At 41.4% G+C, this 15,284-nt stretch overlaps 1 protein-coding gene across 4 annotated transcripts in view; it reads left to right on the forward strand.

The window, feature by feature from the left end:
• The window catches only part of fhod3a (formin homology 2 domain containing 3a), a 59,110-nt gene that overhangs the window by 12,626 nt on the left and 31,200 nt on the right, over nt 1-15,284 (forward strand). The gene's annotated exons all lie outside the window — the stretch shown is intronic.

Consider the following 15,284-nt stretch of genomic DNA (forward strand, 5'->3'; position numbering starts at 1 on the left):
GCATCATAGCGCTTTCATTCAGACTGCAGCCGAGGTAGAGTATCCATTCCCCCAATGCTGGTTTCTGCATATTCGATACGTACCTCAGAACATTTTGCAAGCACTGGTTTCTCGTAGGACCGGTCGCAATGGGACCGAATTATTATTATATATCCATTCATCCATCCATTCTCTATACACCGCTTTATCTTCACTAGGGTCACAGGGGTGCTGGAGCCTATCTCAGCTGACTCGGGCGAAGGCAGGGGACACCCTGGACAGGTTGCCAGTCTTCCGCAGGGCTACATATACAGACAAACAATCAAACTCACATTCACACCTACGGGGAATTTAGAGTAACCAATTAACCTCAGCATATTTTTGGACTGTGGGAGGAAGCCGGAGTGCCCGGAGAAAACCCACACATGCACAGGGAGAACATGCAAACTCCATGCAGAAAGATCCCAGGCCCACCCCGGGATTTGAACCGGGGATCTTCTTGCTGCAAGGCAAAAGTGCTAACCACTACAGCCCCATTATTATATATCTGTTATTATTATCTACGCTTATTTTAGCATCAGCTGAAAAGGAAAAACACACAAAGTTTTTTTTTGATTGTAAATATACTCAGGTGTAAAGGGGTTAAAAATAAGAATTTTTCATTTTAACTTACAGTAACTTAGCTGATGTAACCGAACATACGCTACCAGCACTCCAGACTTTAGACTGTCAATCTGTCGGTGCAACAGTTGGTTCCAGAAGAAATATCTCAGTAAAGATAAGTTGGATTACCATGAAATTTAGTTCAGAAATTTCCGCTCCCCTCATGTTGTATCCTCGAGACTGTGACCTTTTTTCTAGTGCTAGTACACACACTGATGCCCTCCTGAGAATCACTTAATAAGATTTTCATCCTTTCATGGGCATTTGACAGTAGAACAGAATACTTACCGACATTTTGCCCGTGTGGATGTAGTAGTGTTGTGTATGTAGGCAGGTGACTTTCTCAGTAGCTGTACCTTCTAGCTAGCTAACTGACCAACTGAGTCATATTCTCTCACAGTACTTTCTAGACTGTGTTTTTCAGTTCATCATGTGTGACAGCTATAATTAGACTGACTGTTTGATTTGATTTTCTCACAGTTTAATTTTTGCAATAATGACAGGAGATGCTATTAACTAGTTTTTTCCCTCTTTGGCAGCAAAGTATGTTTCAGGAGCTTTTGCAAACTCCTGCAAATTAAGCTGATCTAACCAATTACTTGTAATTGCACTTGAAAACATTTGTTTTCTGAGAAACATTAAGACAGCAAACAACACTTGTAACTCTGTGCAGAATGCTGTAGCTGTACTTGTCTCTCCAGTCAAACTACATAAACTAACACGAAAACTACCCCCACCAAAGATTTTCTTAGCTACCTAGTAATCATTTGTTAAAGCCATTAGCTGACAAGTTATTGCACATTTATGATACTAGTTTAATCTTTTCAATGTTGATTTGTTTGGAACATAAGAAATGGATTTGATTTTCAGAGCTGAGAAAGACCGTTGTAAGTAATTGTAGCGATAAAGATTCTGAATATGTCAGGGAGACCAGCATGGAAAGTCTCAGCACATTTTGTAAATAAGCCTAGTTGCACATATTGATTTAGGTTATGTAACATTATAGCATGCCAAGAAGCTAATGCTAAGCTACTTACAAGTTTCAAATGATAAGCTCAGTTTAAAGTCTCTGAATTATAGACAAATGTTGGCAGAGTTTCTTCCAATCTGGCACGAGTAATTATCGGCAAACATTTTTTTAAACTACAGTTAGAAATGGGGCAGCTTGGCTGGAAACAGATGGTTGGAAAGCTTATAAGTGACATTTAACATTAGAGGTTCAACCAAGTCAACAACATTAGCCCAGTTTTGGGTCCCTGCAGCACAGCTGGCGATCACCTCGACCCTTTTAGTGTGTGCATAAGAGCCTGCTTAAAGAGCATGTAATAACTGCAGGGACCAGTCATGTACATAATGTCTGTTCTTGTCTGCCTGTAGATTTTTTTTTCCTTTTGACCAACTGCCCAGTAAAAACTTTGTATGTTTTTGTATATATATATATTTTTTATGAGATTATGTTTTGGGTTTTTCTGCCTTTTATTGAAGGACAGCTGAAGACAGATACGAGGGGTGAGGCAGTAGAGAGGGGGGAGTGACATGCAGCCAATCCATGCCATGGGTTGGAATCAAATCCATGGCGGCTGTGGTTAAGATTTGTGAACAAAATACATGACAGATTAGTGTTGTAGTTTCCATATCCACCAGTATACAAGGGTCCTCTGGGGTCCAAGTGACATCATTTTCACCATTGGAGAGTGCATGTATGCGAAGCTTTGAGAGTAAGTGTTCATATTCTCCAATTTGCACTGCCATAGTGGACAACTCTGTGTGGCCTTTATGTAAAAGGAACACCAACTGTGTTTGTGGTGGAAGAAGAAGATGGGCCTTTTTGATTTGACTCATGGAACACATGCATGAAATACGTACAGGCTGATCTACCATATATATATGCAACACATCTAGAGAGAACAACTATGTTCCATGTATGCATCCACAAGCGAGACTCTTGTCATTGACTGTTTGTTGAACTAACAGGGAGCAGCCCTACTGAGCACATAATTGTCTATTAAGGAAATATAACAAATAATTCAGTATTCATTCTCTTCAGAGGAGCAGGGAATTCTTGGCATGATTTATTGCGTTCATTCTGTTTAGATGCTAGAATTAAGTCTTATGTAGTGAAAACAGTGAAAACCATCCCACTCTTTCTTACTTTCTGTGCTTGGGCTGTGTGCTTCTCACTGCTTTCCTCCATGACTTGTCTACATGGTCGACATTCTCCATGCCAGTGATAGCAGCGCTAATTCTGGATCTGAGGATCGGTGCCTCTGATTGGTTGAGAACGTGACAGGGTGAAAGGTCGCTCTGAGTGGAGCTCAGCGTGTTAAAGAGAGAAAACGTGCACATACTGAAACAGAATCTGTTATTGTGTTTATGGCATGTTTCTTTCTTTCTCTCTCTCTCTCTCTCTCTTTGCAAAGCTAAACTTGCATACTTTCAGTGCAAAGATTAAAAAAAATGCGGAGATGTTTATTTCGTGAATATTAACAGCACTGGATTTGCAACAGGATCTCATATCAGTAACTGGTTTTGCTACATTTGATATAGATGACTTGATATTTTTGCAATAAATCATTTTTGCTATTGTTGCATTGTCTATTGTGTCTACTGTTTCTAGGCCTCCTGAACTTGCACTATATTCCCCACCTTTAGTGGATTACGATGAACATATGGCTCCTGTCTGCTCTAGAATGAGGGCTCTCTTAAATCCCTGGGTCGGGGGTGTTTGAAACAGACGCTCTGCTTTGAAATAGATGAGAACTGACCCAGGTCTGCAGCCACCTGTTAAAAATGTACATATATTGCATGCATACTCACATGAAGATGCTACCTTTTTATCATCATACTCTAGAGAACAGAGTGTGAATTGGTGGAAGCTAGATCTTCCTCTCACGCCCATAGACACGCTATAAACACACCCCCACACACATAAACAAACTCTTAGGAGAAATCTTCCCATGGGTTGAAAAACCAGTGCTGAGCTAAATTTGCTTTTCCTTTTCTTCATAAAAAACAGTCTTTTATTAGCAAAAGAGAGAAAAACTGCATCATCACCAAATAAGATTTCCTTTTGAAGGGGATGAGTGACTTTTGACCAGTGCCAAGGCATGATGATAGAGTTTGCTCTTTATATTGACCACAATCCAGATTTCATGCAGCATGGCACAGATGCTGGGCAGAAACCAGCTCTTTATTGGAGTTGATATTCTAAAGTGACAGTGTGTAATTCTGCTGAATTAAGCGGACATATAATCAGATAGCTACAGCAAGTCAGATCTTTAGAGATCTACTGATCGTCCCCCTCTCAGAGTTGCTTCAGCTGTCCGCCCATCCACCAGTTTAATGTCCGCTAATCCTCCTGGGCCTTGACCTTCAAATCGCATGAGTAGTGGTGAGGATACTATCAACCAAATGAAAAGTCTGTCACATTCAAAGATGCACATTGCTTAGAGAATTAAGAGTCTGTGACTCGCAAGTAGTTGGTCAGTGTAGTAGGACTGTGTGATATGTCAAAGGATGTAGATTCCTTAATATGTTTCCTGGTTAAAAAACAGGAAAGAATCAATTCCTCTCAGATTTCTTTAATCTGACAGGCTTCATCAGCTTGCAGGTTTGATTGGCAAAGATCTGGATTTCATAGAATTAAGGTCAAATCGTTGGGTGTGCAACCTTCTTCAATCATCTATTGATTTTCTTTCCAGGCCACAGTGTTGAGGCAAGAGTCCGTGAAATACAGCTTTCCTGGGCATTTCTTGGCACTGTGGTGGAAAGATGAAATTACATGCAGGCTTGCCAACTTTGGATTAAGGAAACTCTGTGATGCGTATATGAGTGAGTGAGGGTGTGACAATGTTCGGAGTTAATGAGTTTTTCTGTTGCATATGAAAAGGGAAAAGGAGGACATGTTGGCATGGTCAGCAAAGTAGATTGACTGCTGCTGTAAGCATTACTCTGCGTGGAGTGTCTGCTCTATTGAGGCCCTTGTGGCACTTTAATGATCTGTGTCTTCTCAACACTCTGTGCCTGAACCCCACTGGGAAATCAGGTTGTTTTCTCTTGTCTTATGCAGGTGTCCTGATTGCCTTCAGCTTTAAGCTAACAAAGTGTGAACCTCATCAGTTTTCTTATCTATGTCTATAAGTCTCTTCTATTTGTTTGTTTGCCTTTCAGTATCCTCTTCTGTGCCCTTTCACCCAAACTCCTTCTCTTCTGTTGAGCCACCCCACTGTCCCATCAGTGTGCCAATCAGAGTCCCTTGTTTAAGGGTTAATTTTAGCCGTCTCTGTTGCAGTAGAGTTGTTGTGGATCATGGGTGACGGGTGCCGATAGGTGGTTCAGGGGTGGGGGTGAAGTGAAGGTGTTATCTTTAGAAAGTGTTGACAGCACAGAAACATGTGAGGGAGGTAGCACAGCGCTGAACCTGTACTCGCTATATGTGAGTGTTAGAGGAAGCATGAGGGGCAAAAAGGGTTGACTCAGGAAGATCAAGGAGAACTGGAAGATATTAAAGCTGATAAGCAGTATGAAAGGATATGAACTTTACCTTTTGTTGATTAGTCGATGTTTTTCTTAAGACTGTACGAAGCAAAGGTTTTATGCAAGAAGACTGAAAGTCCGTAACTCAGCTAACAGCATCAGTGGCACCTCATAATATCCCACAGTATGGAAAAGAACTATTATTATTGTTTGATGTAAGTTAGTTTGTTGTTATGTGACCATGTGACATGTTGAAGGCTGTCATGGAGGGGGGATAGTGGACTCCAGCACAGAGAGGGCATTAACAAAGAAAGGAATTAAAACTGTCAAAAATGTGCTGTTTATGTTGAGCTTCTTTGTGCACCTCACACAAGAGTGATTCACACGGAGGGCATCCTGTGTGGAAAAGAGAGAAGATGTCAGAAGTGATTTAGTCTCACTAATTGGTAGAGGTATGAAAACAAGAAAATTTGGCTGCATTCACAGAGCTGTGTTATGAGCAAGCCAGATGAAACAACGCCCAACTACATAATGCATACTGCTTCACGCAAGCGTTATCTCTGCGCAAAACAATATGTTGTAAAAACATTTTAATATTACTACCAGGCGGACCACTTGGAGTTGTTGTGGGCTGCTTTGCTGTGACATGTAGTTACTTTTCTGGGCAGAAGCACATCAAGTTACAGGATATAGGTGTAGACGCACAGCTACACTGTAACTATGGCATAGATTCAACCAGCAGTAAGAAGTGTCTTCTCCTTCTGGTGAGCAAATACAGTAGTCGTGGTGTAGTGATGTTAGGACTTCAGGCAATAAAAAAAGTAAAATTCGGCTGCCAAACTGAAAAACAAAGAAACTATTACAGGATAAGGAGGTGGTAGCAGTGTTTCACAATGGTCCAACATATGGTAGTATAGGTAGCCTGCTGGTAAATTAAGCAACATTGCATTCAGTTTGAGAAACAGCCACAGAGTGAATCAGCTGTAGATCGATTGTAATCATTTTCTAACGTTCCTGACAATGTTAAAAATGCAGTCATTTATTAGCTGTTTAAACTGACAGCAGACTAATTTTATCATAAACACTTTTAGCACATCTAAATGAACAAATCTGCTTTTAAACACAATTAGTTTCTGTGTCGTCTATTAAGTCTTACTGATAGTGATAAGCTCTGCCTTGGGAGCCCAGATTTGTGAGCCATGCCACTGTATGCATCTATACGGAGCCCCTCTGATGACATGGCAAAAAAATAAATAAATTGTGGCCACGATATAGCTGAACGTGCGCACGAAATGTCCAAAATGGAGCAGGGATGTGCTCAGTAAATGATACAACCACATGTGAAGCTGTACCGACTAAGTACACACTGTAATTTTATCATCTGTACAGTGATTAAACGGCACATCACTTAACAGGACGTTTCTAGATTCCCAGAGCTTTAGCTTCCCATGTGGCCTCATTTCCCAGCCTTTTCTGCAGCAATTCAAGTGATCAAATGTAGAGAGGGTATGCTATCTGACAGGTAAAGCTCCCTGTAATGAGTTGTGCAGCAGGTGAAACAAAAGAGTCGGAGCGTAGAACAAAAGACCTTGCATGTGTTTTGGAGCCTGTTCAATCCCTTGACACTGAGCTCTGGAATTTAACCCTTTCTCCCAAAAATTCGGCGTCTTTACTCTTGGATTTCTTCGCCCCAATTATCCGTCTCTAATCACCCCCTGCTGTATTGCAAAGGAGAGGTTGAGACGGAGTGAAGTTTGATTTGCTTTGATTTTCTCTGGTCGTGGTGTTACAGAACATATCACCACCTCCTTTCATGCCCCTCCACAACCAAGCATCGAACCCGGGGGGACCGGGCCTTCTCTGTTGCCGCCCCCACCCTTTGGAACCCACTCCCCATCTCTGTCCGTGCTTGCCCCAACATCACCAGCTTCAAGTCCACCCTCAAAACCCATCTGTTCAGACTTGCTTTTACCTCAACTTTTTAATTTTAGTACTATCACAACTTTTTATTGTTTTATATCTTATTTCCATATTGTTTTATATCGTATTTCCCTACTGTTTCTGTTTTATCCTGTATTCTGTGTCTCTGATTATGTTTAACTATCTCTGTAAAGTGTCTTTGAGTTTTTAAAAAGCGCTATATAAATAAAATGCATTATTATTATTATTATTATTATTATTGTCAGAAACTTCAAGTCAAAGAGTGCATTGCATGTTTGTTTTCCTGTTCATCACAGGGTTCCCAATTCCCAAAACACACTGCTTCTGTTTCATTCATTTCTGTTTCAGTTGTATGTTTTTTCCTGCTTTGACTCGATAAACAAGCGATAATAGGATTTTTGGTGACTGTATTTAAATGCTGTACAGAGAGATTTTGAGGATTTGATGGAATCAGTGAGAGTTAAACAAATAGAAATCCTTGTAAATATGAGCTTACTGACACGGTGGTCTTAAGTGATAAAGGAGTACCCACTGCTCGATGTACCTTTACTGAGAGTGACCGTCGTCTGACCTTGAGATGCTGCAGTAAGAGATGACTACAGCTGGTTGTAACAGCAATTTACTGTGCTGTGGTCCCCCTGCTGCGGGAGATAAGGCCTGGTAATGGCATGGTGTGACAGGGAGATAATGCTCTGTAATGGGTAAGCTGGGAGCGAGCAGGACATCTGTGGCTGGGCAGTCATCAAAGTCCAGGCACATTATACGGTTTTGCTGGCATTCTGTCACTTTAATATCTGTGCTGTCCTTTTGCCAACATATTCAAGCTATTTTATAATCTGCCATTATTTTTACTTAATCCACTCTACATTGTCCATTTGTCCCCATTAATGTTTCTCACCATCTCCTCACTGGTTTGATTCAAACAGCGTCCACTCCTGTTGCTTAACCCCTGCATTTCTTTCTTTTCCTGGCACTGCATGCTGTGTTCTCTAAATCTACACTGACAGTCAGTAGAAACTTTGAGACCATTTTTTTTAAAGATAATTTTTATTTTGAAGCCCGAAACTGTAATTTCTTCATATGAATCATTTGTTTAGCATACTGGCATACAGAAACAAAAATCTAAAGTTTCAAGAATGATTTCAAAATAAAGAATTTCACAAAAGAAAACGGCACCTGCCAAACACAAAGTCACAACAGTCAGTACTGAGTATGGCCTCCATTTGCGCCGACGGATTGCAGGCAGCAATCCGTCGGCACATGCTTTGGACCAGGCTTCTGATTGTGGGTTGGGAACAGCCCATACGCCTGGCTACATCACTGTAGCTCAAACCGGCCTCCACCATACCCAGTGCCCGGAGACGTTGTTCATGTGATAGACGCGGCATGATGCTGTTCACTGGACTAACAATGGTGGCCTTTTTTGGGCCTTTATATAGGCCTTCAAAACCCATTCTCAAATTGTGCAGATACTCACTGAGTATTGCTTGGTGTGTATTTGGTTCACTTTTGCAAAGTGACCAACCCATGTGCAATGAATCATGACAAAATGACAACTCATCATTATCTCAACTACCAGGGCACCAGATCATCAGTAAATCCACAATGAATAATTACAACCCCCCTACAAGTAGAATTCTGTGTACATTTCTACCTCAAAGTTTCTATTGACTGTCAGTATATATTTGCTCAGCTTAGCTTCATATACTCTTCGTGACTGTTCTGATAGACACCTGTGGCTTTGGCTCAAGGAGATGTGCCTTATGATCCTTGTGGTGACTTCAGAGTCAACAAGGATATTTTACAATGCTTATGAATTGTTTGCAATGGCGTTTGACGAGTTTAGACCTGTCACTCAGTCTGTTTTGTCTCGCATAGCCATGACACCTTCCACACAGATGTGTTTTTCTGTGTCCATATGTTGCTCTTAATGTCTCAGGATTACTTAAAATCAGCATTTGTACTTTCAGCATTCACTTTCATTTCGTCTGCCTTTCATAGAGGGAAAGAAAGAATGAGAAAATCACTCACATAGTTTCCCTTCTACCCTCACCAGCAGCCGAGACCCTGAAGAGTGCCCACATGAGTCATGCTTTAGTGACTGCTGTGGGAGATGGGGAGATGGGCTGATGAGGCATTAGGGAGGGAGGTGTAAAACTGCAGTGGAAGTGTTGAAATAACTTTAGAGCAGTAGCTTTTACAATTGTCTCAAACTGTAAATAACCGGCGGTCTGGACTTTTATTTACCCTTTAGTGGTAGATCATGTTGATTTCTAAAAATGGGATCTCTGAAGCAGCTGCATGTACGGGTATAGATGCAAACAGACAAGGAGAACTGCTCTAAACAAAGCTGCTTCTTTGTCGCTAATTCTAGCTATACATATGCCACTGTTTACATTCATCTGTCAGGCATAACATACAAGAGAGCTCTGGGTATTTATAGCTTTTTAATGGCTTTGCTGTGTGATCTAGTTCTACTTTCCAGCTGTTTGTCTCTTTAACCACTCTATTGATCCGTTGCTGTGGTGGGGTGGGTCCTGTCTGCAAGTTGCTGCGCTGTGCTTTCTGTGGATGTGGCAGGGTTTTCCCAGGGCTCTAGTTACGCTGACAAACACGAGAAGGCCAACTGTTGCGCTGTGGCACAACGTACTGCTGTTTGGGGTTTGCTTTCCCAAGCCTCAGTGGGCTTACTGGAAGAAAGTAAGAAATATATCACCACGTGTGTGTGTATGTGTGACACTCGGCTGAGTGTTACGTCTGGGCTTGTTCATATATGCCCCTGAGTGTGCCTGCGCAAACCTCTGGCTGGTCTGTTTTAATCATTTTGAAGCTATTACATAATGCAATAAAACATTACAATTACCACAAGTTAAACATCCAGAACTCTGGAGAATCTGCGGGCTTGGCATCTTTTGCTACCGTGGGGTTTTAGAGATGATGGTTTTAGGGGATGTGTGGAAAGAGACGGAGCAAGGGATGAGTTCCAGGGAAATGGTGAATCATTTAGGGAAGGAAACACAAGGGAAAAACAAAGCAAGGAGGAAATGCACCTGCCAGACAGAACAGAAGCAGTGGTCCGGCAGCCCTGAAATGTTATGTCATAGCTCAGTGATCTGCTGACTTACAGGTGAGGAGAGAGAAGGAAGAGAAAAGTAATGCCAGGGTGGCAGTGATAACTTCTCTAGGTTTAACAGACACTGTGGTTTTCCTGTTCAGCTTAATGTAGTGATTAATTCAGCTGGATTGACTTTGCTTTTAACCCTCCCCCTACTGTTTGTAGTTATATCCTGTACCAGTCGTGTCCCAACACAGACGTGCTTTCAGCGGTATTATGCAGGATTTTCACAGCAGTTTTTCGGCAGGTTGCAAACTCTCTTTATCGCTATCACTCACACACACAAATACACGCACACACACCCTACGTACTTGAGGCACCGTCTAGTGTCCTCGCACCATCACTAGCTGACACTTTAGGCAATGGAAAACAGCCACTCATAAGAAAACTTAAGGCCTCTTCTCTGTATGTAAATCCACCTAACTGTGCTCTAACACCTTTACACAGTAGCTTTTGTCACATATCATTGTGTCATTTGTAGGGACACACACACACACACACACACACACACACACACACACACCGGTGCGGTACGCAACATGCACGCACAGAAGGGAGGAGTATAATAACAGGCAAGTGCGGTATGAGTCAGAGCAAGATTTTCACTCGGTTAATCCACTCAGTAAGCAGCCTATATCCTCCTGTATCCTCTCTGTTTACTCGATCTGACTGTTGTCAGGTTTCACCCTCTGTTTTTCCTCTCTGTGTCCTCACACTTATTTGTCAGGCTTCCTTTTAACTCCAGACAATTTATGTATATGGAATAGAAGGTATTTTAGACATTTAAACCCCCAATTAAATGATAATTTGGCTTTTAGGCAGTGTAACCTAGCATTCTTTTACCATCAGTGCTCATTGTATGGGTGATGCTACCAAAATTGAGAGCACAAAGCTACACAAAGTTCACATTTCATTTAATCTTGTCCGCGGTCTTATTTCTGACTCGCTCCATCATTGCACATGCCCAGTGAGTCCAGTCAATTAACAATGACCGCAGCATTGACCGTGAGAAGTGTGAGAGAGAGAGAAAGCGAACGCGCAAGTGAGACGGAATAACAAAGGGTGGGGGAAGAGCAAGGGAAAACACTGGGCACTTGTTTCACACGTGCACATTTGTATGTGGGATTGGACACCGCAATATTTCCCACAATCAGCTTTTGTGCCTTGTCGTTAAAAAAAGAAAATCAGGTCATACTTTATAAGAATGCGCTATTTCTGATAAAGCGCAGCTACAGAGCAACTAACTGACATCATGTCAAATGCATGCAACAGTGGGACTAAAGTTGAAAGAAAGGAGTTTAGTGTTGAACAGTTAAGCAGCAGTGTTTTCAGACAGAAGAACTAGAATGTATTATTGGAAAATATGGGGTTAAATAGGAGCAAGATTGGAAGTTATAACAACATTATTGCAAAGCTGTCTTATTTGTGTATGTACTATTGAAACTTTCTTTGTTCAAAGCTATCAGATAAGAGTCAGGATTGACACAAAGAGGAACCACATCCACATATAAAAATACAATGTACTGAATATCATGAGTATCAATGAGCTGCCTGTTGGTCTCAGGCGTGTTATTTCCGTGCCTATAAGAAGAGCACGGTATATTTTTGTTTGTCTTGTGAGTAACTATTTATGTGTGACAGTATTTGGGCTGATCTGGAGGTACGGGGGGCAAGTGAGGGGCACGGGGCACATTCTGGTCTTGCACTGAACAGGGATGAACTCTATTTGCAAGTGTGTGTGTGTGTATTTTTATGTGCTTGCATGTGTTTATGTGGTGGTTTCCTTCCTGAAGACATCTGCTTTTGAGCTTCTTTCACAGCTGATGTCCTTCATCACGGTTGAAGGTTGCGGTCTGGAGATCTTTTACAGTGTGTGTGTATAGGATTGTATGTATGCTGGAGTGTTGTTTGCAGTGTGTTCTTGTGTATCGGATTTATTTATTTATTTATTTTTATCTTTTATACCAGGGATGGGTTCAGGGGAATCATTTGAGATTATTCATTTTAATCACAGTTTTCTCCATGCACAGTGCATTTGCATTTTGCTTTTCGCTGCGTTGGATCGGCTTGTGGATGTGCGAACACGCTCTGTATGTGTGTGTGATTGCTGAGCTTAGTCACTGTCTTGGTTTGTTGGTGTTCTTTCTTGCACTTTGGAGGTCCCACTCTCCCTTCCTGTCTTTTCCTCTCTCTCACAGCAACAAACACAAACCCTGGGCTCACGGGGCCTCTATCGTCATCTGTACCATCAGCAGTCTCCAGTACTCAAACTGTAGGCCAAGACCAACAGACAAAAAATAGACAGTCGCAAAATAACCGAGTTGTCCTCGGCAATCTGACCTTTGCTGTCTGCCAATTTTTCCTTTTCATTTCACATGGCATGAAACTGAAATCGTGCATTATTATCCAAATATGAGCTTATGGCAGATTGATGGAGTATTTATTCTTTCATGCCACTCCACAGATGTGTGCATATATGGAGGAACTACCACCCAGCTATGCCTTTGCACATGCGCACTGAAACAAAATGAGAGAATCCTGCAGGAGCTAAAAACATGGTTAGAAGTTTGTGTCCAACAACCATAACCGACATTAATCTTGGATTTAGTCTTACTTTCACCGTATGATGTAACACCTGTAACACATCCTTGACTGAATGTAGAATCTACATGGTAGCCCACACAAATTGCACTGCATGACCTGAACAAAGATTGAACTCAGTGTCTAGGGTTGTTACAGTACGCTTGATACCCAATGCTCCTATATTTAGCGTCGTACCAGCACAGAGTGGGAAAGACTTCCTGCGATTAACTCAAGCTCTCCAGCGTGCCATTACACCTCATCCTCATCTCACTTCTTTATTTTAGATCCCACTGAAGACCCAGTTTAAAAGCCAACTGACTGATTGGCCCAGACAGCCGTGTGGGGGCTTTTTCTTAAGGGGTGCAACGAAATCCTCCAGAAACACGAGTCAGCGGTTATAATTGGGCTTAAATGCAGGACTACCAGCTGTGCCCCGCCCCTCTCTGGCCTGACCGACAGGCAGTTGCACCATCATGAAAAATATTACCTTTGGTTGACCTCAGTGCATGCTTCTCTGTAAATATCCTAATAAACTGAAATACTTTCCCCTGGCCAAAGCGCCTACAGTAGAACAAGTTCACGTGTACTCTGTGGGTGGAGAGGCTGCACATTTTTAACTGCAGTGTTGAGCTCCGAACAGCATCTAGTGGTTATGGTGGGAGCTGTATCTTATAGAATTTCTTTGCAATAGCTTCAACACGCTACTTTATTATAGTTCAGTGAATAATTACTTCATAGGATTTCGATCAGTTGTACATTTATTTTTTCCAGATTTTTGACAATTTGAGGAAATTGGAAACAAAGTCAGAAGACAACACTGACAATATTGTCACTTTAGTTATTGACACAAGAAAAGCTTCTCAGCATTCAGTCTATCCAGACATGAACAAGCATTCTTTTGCAGCTGTGAATATACACCAAAATAATTAATACTAATCATCTCATAACAATAAAATGTTCTGCTAAGAAAAACCTTGATTCCTGGCATTCATGTGGATGTTACTTTGACCCGCTCATTTCAACAATATTGCAAACCAAACACACAGCCCTGTAGCAGCAGCGCTCTTGACAGCAGCAGCTTCCTATTGCAGGACAGCAGACCCTGCTACATGTAAAAAAAAAAGCTCAAAAATGGAGGAACACGAGAAAGAGCCAAGGAGACAACCTGACCATCGGACTATCAAACTCTTCATTTCCTAATGTCATTGAGCATTCATAGGATTCACAAAGGGTCACAGCTGTTTTGCCATCATGAGGGAAACCTAAACACTAGCATACAGGTAGTTTTCATGCCAAGATTCTGTCTCCTTTCAGTTCTGTTATGAACTCCTGAAGACCACATCTGGTTCTTTAGCTCCTACATGCTTTACTATGTGCACTAACTTGCCGCTAAATGTCCTTGTGTAGTACTTAGTGCTCTACAGGAAGCTCACGGTGGATTTTTAGCGCTTAATTGGTTTAAAAAAACAAAAACAAACTCATACTTTGACCAAAAACAGTGCTACAAGTAGGAGAATCCAGACAGTAACATTGTATCCTGGAAAACCACAAGTGTTAGTCACCGTTAAAGATTATAAATGTTTATAAATGTCTTTGAGATGCTAATATCTAAATGACAAACACATTCTTAAGATTGTCTTAATCTGTCTTTACATATTTCTTTCTTGTCTGCCTGCAAAATCTCGTCTTCAAGCCACTGTTTTTAACTAGGTTGCCTTTAAGGAACATCTGCTGAGCTAGCTGCCTATTGTTAAGTCTGATGATTAAGCATCGTAGTAGTAGATTGTTGATGCCCTTTGCTAAGGCCACCGAAGCAGACTTAGACTGCAGTCACATGTGGACTCTCTAATTTTGCACTTGGTGCAACAAGTGCAGCAAAATACCGTGCGGTTCTGAGTGTAATTGCTGTGGATTAGGCCTTGTGTAGCCTGAGTTGGCCTGTGTGTTTTTCTGTTTGGAGATGTGTAGATGGTGCAGTAAATGTTGAGGGATTATTCAAAGCTGATGGGTCACAGCACTAATCTCATTATGGGAGGAAGGCAAGGAGGGATCTGACCAATCCTGAGCAACTTAGTAGGCAGCCTGGGCACCGGGGGAATCCCTGTTTCGCTGCAGATGACACACCCACACACATATGCACACGTGGGACAGTTCACATACAGGCTCTCCCATTACATTATCTACTGTAATTTAAAATAATTGCATAGGGTTACTTAATTTAGTATTTACAGAGTCATTTCATGGGGCATTTCGATTAATTTTTCAACTTTAAAATGTAGTTTTTCTTGAAGAACTTTGCACATGAATGATAAAACAGACGGAATAACTATAGACACAGTAGAAATAATGATATCTTTTCATTTCTGTTTGGCCCTCATTTGTGGTTTAGAATGTCTTAAATTGTTTTTAGGATGTCATAAACCATGTACTGTAAACCAAACTTCGAGAGTAACTTGACTACAGTGAAAAAGTTATTCCTTCTTTAAACCCAATTGCAGTGATAGCTGAACATAGTAGGAGAGGTTAT

This window comes from Acanthochromis polyacanthus, chromosome 11, assembly GCF_021347895.1.
Source record: "Acanthochromis polyacanthus isolate Apoly-LR-REF ecotype Palm Island chromosome 11, KAUST_Apoly_ChrSc, whole genome shotgun sequence".
Classification (NCBI taxonomy): domain Eukaryota; kingdom Metazoa; phylum Chordata; class Actinopteri; family Pomacentridae; genus Acanthochromis; species Acanthochromis polyacanthus.